Source organism: Calypte anna, unplaced genomic scaffold, assembly GCF_003957555.1.
Source record: "Calypte anna isolate BGI_N300 unplaced genomic scaffold, bCalAnn1_v1.p scaffold_100_arrow_ctg1, whole genome shotgun sequence".
Taxonomy (NCBI): domain Eukaryota; kingdom Metazoa; phylum Chordata; class Aves; order Apodiformes; family Trochilidae; genus Calypte; species Calypte anna.
In genome coordinates this window covers 25,001-30,000 of record NW_022045418.1, presented here as the reverse complement: position 1 = coordinate 30,000, position 5,000 = coordinate 25,001, and positions in this window count along the sequence as shown.

The following is a 5,000-nucleotide window of genomic DNA, read 5'->3' as shown; positions in this document are numbered from 1 at the left end:
TAAAAGTCAGAGGGCTCTCCAGCACTGCAAACTTGTGGGCAAAAAAAACACAGTGGTGCAGCCTGGACCCCACCACCAGCTGGGCACACTTGACCCAACCCCTCCGAAAGGAGAGCGGTGCCATCACCGAGCCCTGGGGGGAAGCCGCGGCAGGCTCGGCAACCCCGGGACATCTGCACACGGCCTTACTGGACGACAAAGCCAGCGGCCGCAAAAACACCCGCTAACAGCGGGCTCCGGCTTAGGGCCAGGACACGACTATACGAGAAAGGTGGGGCGCCGCCGCCCCACCGTAAAGAGCTCTGCCTGGGCTGCTCGACTACCGGCGGACACCCTAGAGCCGAGCAGAGCTCCGGCTTGGGAACGGAGCGCGACGAGGAAAGGCGGACAGGGCGCCGCCGCCCCGCCACCGACCACTTCTTCCCTGGCTGCTCGGCTCCCGGCGGACGCCCCGGAGCCGAGCAGGGCTCCAGCGACTACAGGGGAAAAACGGGGCACCGCCGCCCCGCTGCGTAACAGAGGTGGCCCCGCGGCTGCCTCATGCTCGCACACTCTCGGTTCTCCCCGGGAGGTGAACTAGCAAAACGGAGACGCGGTTGGGGGGGCGCCGCCGCCCCGCCCGGATCACCAGCCTGGCCCCGCGGCCACCCTTCCGGGGTCGGTTTCGATCGGCTCCAGCTACGACTCACAGCCGGAGAAGAGGGAAGAACGCAGGGCGCCGCCGCCTCTGCCCAGGAGTCCTTCGGGGAAAAGCTTTCTCTTGCCCTTTCGTGTGCTCCCTTGGACCGGCTTTTTCTTTTTTCGGGGAGAGCCCTTCCTTCCGTCCGCCCAGGGAAACCGTGCCGAGGCGGCGCCGCCGCCGCCTCCACTCTCACCCTTGCCGGTCCGCCGGGACGCTCCCTTCCCGGTCGGCAATCGGTTTCCGCTCCTGTGCCTTGGTGTGCTCCGCAGCACCACCCTCTCCCCTATATACGGACAGACGAAGTCAGTCCCGCCGGGGGCTCCAAGACCGCAGCCTGTGGTGAGCCTAGAGGCGCGCCAGTCACGCCGCCTTTTACGATGACGTAACTGGAGGCAGAGGAGAACAGCGACCCCTTCGGCGACTACCAGGAGGGGGCGCGGACAACCGGTCTACCTCGCTGCCAGAGACCAAGTCTCGCCTTGGTAGGTAGACCTGGCGACCGGCGCGGAGCCGGGAAGACCTGGCCGCCGCCTTGGCGCCGGAGCCGGGCCGACCGGGCGGACCGTCCCGGAGCCGGGACCGGGTAGACCCGGCCGCCGGCTTCTGAACCGGGTAGACCTGGCGGACCGGCCCGGAAACGGAAGCGGGGAAACCTGAGGGGACCGGCCCGGAGCCGTGCAGCCCCCCGCGGTCGGGCTCGGAACCGGAAGCGGGAAAACCCGAGGCACCGGCCCGGAGCTGGGTCGGGGTAGACCCGGCCGCCGGCTCCTGTGCCGGGGAGACCTGGCGAACCGAACCCGGAACCGGAAGCGGGAAAACCCCAGGCACCGGCCCGGAGCAGGGTAGACCTGGTTGCCGCCTCCTGTACCGGGTAGACCTGGCGGATCGGCCCGGAACCGGAAGCGGGAAAACCCGAGGCACCGGCCCGGAGCTGGGTCGGGGTAGACCCGGCCGCCGGCTCCTGTGCCGGGGAGACCTGGCGAACCGAACCCGGAACCGGAAGCGGGAAAACCCCAGGCACCGGCCCGGAGCAGGGTCGGATAAGACCCGGCCGCCGGCTCCTGTACCGGGTAGACCTGGCGAACCGAACCCGGAACCGGAAGCGGGAAAACCCGGAGGACCGGCCCGGAGCCGGAAGCGAGACCCGGCGGTCAGGCTCGCAGCCGGGTAGGTAGAGCTGGCGGTCCGGCCCGGAGCCCGGGTCGGGGTAGACCTGGTTGCCGGCTCCTGTACCGGGTAGACCTGGCGGATCGGCCCGGAACCGGAAGCGGGAAAACCCGGGGAACTTTCCGGGAGCTGGGTCGGGGTAGACCCGGCCGCCGGCTCCTGTACCGGGGAGACCTGGCGAACCGAACCCGGAACCGGAAGCGGGAAAACCCCAGGCACTGGCCCGGAGCAGGGTCGCATAAGACCCGGCCGCCGGCTCCTGTACCGGGTAGACCTGGCGAACCGAACCCGGAACCGGAACCGGGAAAACCCGGAGGACCGGCCCGGAGCCGGAAGCGAGACCCGGCGGTCAGGCTCGCAGCCGGGTAGGTAGAGCTGGCGGTCCGGCCCGGAGCCCGGGTCGGGGTAGACCTGGTTGCCGGCTCCTGTACCGGGTAGACCTGGCGGATCGGCCCGGAACCGGAAGCGGGAAAACCCGAGGCACCGGCCCGGAGCTGGGTCGGGGTAGACCCGGCCGCCGGCTCCTGTACCGGGGAGACCTGGCGAACCGAACCCGGAACCGGAAGCGGGAAAACCCGAGGCACTGGCCCGGAGCAGGGTCGCATAAGACCCGGCCGCCGGCTCCTGTACCGGGTAGACCTGGCGAACCGAACCCGGAACCGGAACCGGGAAAACCCGGAGGACCGGCCCGGAGCCGGAAGCGAGACCCGGCGGTCAGGCTCGCGGCCGGGTAGGTAGAGCTGGCGGTCCGGCCCGGAGCCCGGGTCGGGGTAGACCTGGTTGCCGGCTCCTGTACCGGGTAGACCTGGCGGATCGGCCCGGAGCCGGAAGCGGGAAAACCCGGGGAACTTTCCGGGAGCTGGGCGCAGACCCCGCGCTCAGCCTCGGAGCCAGAACCGGCAACACCTGGCGGGCCGGTCCGGAGCCGGGTAGAGCTGGGGCACCGGCCCGGAGCCGGGCAAACCTCGCGGACCGGCCCGGAGCCCAGTAGAGGTGGCGGACCTGCCCGGGTCCGGGTAGGCCCGCCCGCCGATTCCGGAGCCGGGTGGATCTGTTGCTAGGAGGAGCGGACGGACGAGCCGCCGTTAGCCTCGGAACCGAGACGCAGTTCCGCGTCTTTGCCCCCCCCCCCCCGGGGGGGGGGGGGGGGGGGGGCATTGTGAGGAAAGGGGGTAGGGGCCGGTTGGGGGGGGCGCGCGCCCGACTTGATAGCGAGTGGCGACGGTAGTCCCGCTTCAGCTAACCGCGACGGTGGTCGCCGCCGCCGCCGCCACAGCCGACGGGAAGGCGAGGACGCCGGGCTCTCGCTCGCCGTAAAGGAACGCTCGTCCGGTGACGATTTGGCCGCTTCCTGACGGCCGGGAGGGTAAGAACCGAAATGCCTTTCCTCCTCTTTCCACGGAGGGAAGGAGGAGCGGTATTGCCCTCCCTCTCTCCCTCACACGTTGACGTTCAAGGTGATGATTAATAAAACACGCAAGCAATTAACTCGTCAATCGACTCTCTCTTCCTTTTTCTCTCTTTTATTACTTGGCTATTTAAAAGCGGAAAAAAAAAAAAAAAAAAAAAAAAAAAAAAAGAAAGAAAGAAACAAAACAAACAAACAAACAAAAAACGGGGCCGGGGCCGGGGCCAAGGAGGCCAAGGCCAAGGCCAAAGCCGAGGCTGAGGCCGACTGGTGTACCTTGGCAGGAAAAAGAACAAAATAAAGAAATAAAATAAAAAAAGGGGGCCGGGGCCGAGAAGGAGACGGGGACCGAGACCGAGACCGAGACCAAGGGCCGAGACCCAGACCCAGACCCAGGACGAGACTGAGGCCTAGGCCGAGGCACGGGGCACGAGGCCTAAGCCGAGGCCGACTGGTTTACCCTGGTAGAACGGGAAAAACAAAGAAACAAACAGAAACAAAAATTTTATAATAAGGAAAAGAATAGTAATAATAATAACAAACAAACAAATCATAGAATCCTAGGGGTTGGAAGGGACCTCGAAAGATCATCTAGTCCAACCCCCCCTGCCAGAGCAGGGCCACCTAGAGCACTTCGCATAGGAACGCGTCCAGGCGGGTTTTGAATGTCTCCAGTGAAGGAGACTCCACGACCCCCCTGGGCAGCCTGTTCCAGGGCTCTGTCACCCTTACAGTAAAAAAATGTTTTCGAATATTCAACTTGAACCTCCTATGCTCCAATTTACACCCATTACCCCTTGTCCTATCACTGGTCACCACTGAGAAGAGCCTAACTCCATCTCCCTGACACTCGCCCCTTACATATTTGAAAACATTGATGAGGTCACCCCTCAGTCTCCTTTTCTCCAAACTAAAGAGACCCAGCTCCCTCAGCCTTTCCTCAGAAGGGAGATGTTCCACTCCCTTAATCATCTTAGTAGCTCTGCGCTGGACTCTTTCAAGCACTTCCCTGTCCTTCTTGAACTGAGGGGCCCAGAACTGGACACAATACTCCAGGTGCGGCCTCACCAATGCAGAATAGAGGGGGAGGAGAACCTCTCTTGACCTACCAACCACACCCTTTCTAATGCACCCCAGGATGCCATTGGCCTTCTTGGCCACAAGGGCACATTGCTGGCTCATGGTCATCCTCTTGTCAACGGCTATGAGGTTAGTCAAACATGATTTACCCGTGATAAAACCATGCTGACTGCTCTTGATGACCCCCGTGTCCTTGATATGCCTGGAGATAGTGACAAGAACAAGTTGTTCCATCACCTTTCCAGGGATGGAGGTGAGGCTGACCGGTCTATAGTTACCCGGGTCTTCCTTCTTGCCCTTCTTGTAGACTGGAGTGACATTTGCTATCCTCCAGTCCTCAGGCACCTCTCCTGTTACCCATGACTTACTGAAGATGATGGAGAGTGGCCTAGCAATGACCCCCGCCAGCTCCCTCAGCACCCTTGGATGCATTCCACCTGGACCCATCGACTTACGGATGTCCAGATTACTCAGCTGATCCCTAACCCAATCCTCATCTACCACCATGTCAAACTCCTCATCTATCTTGACTGCTTCTGGGGCTAAACGAATCTGGGGCTCACGCGGAAACCCTGCAGGAGTAAAGACAGAGGCAAAGAAGGCGTTCAGCACCTCTGCCTTCTTTATATCCTCTGTCACCGGGGCTCCCAGCTCATTCCTTAG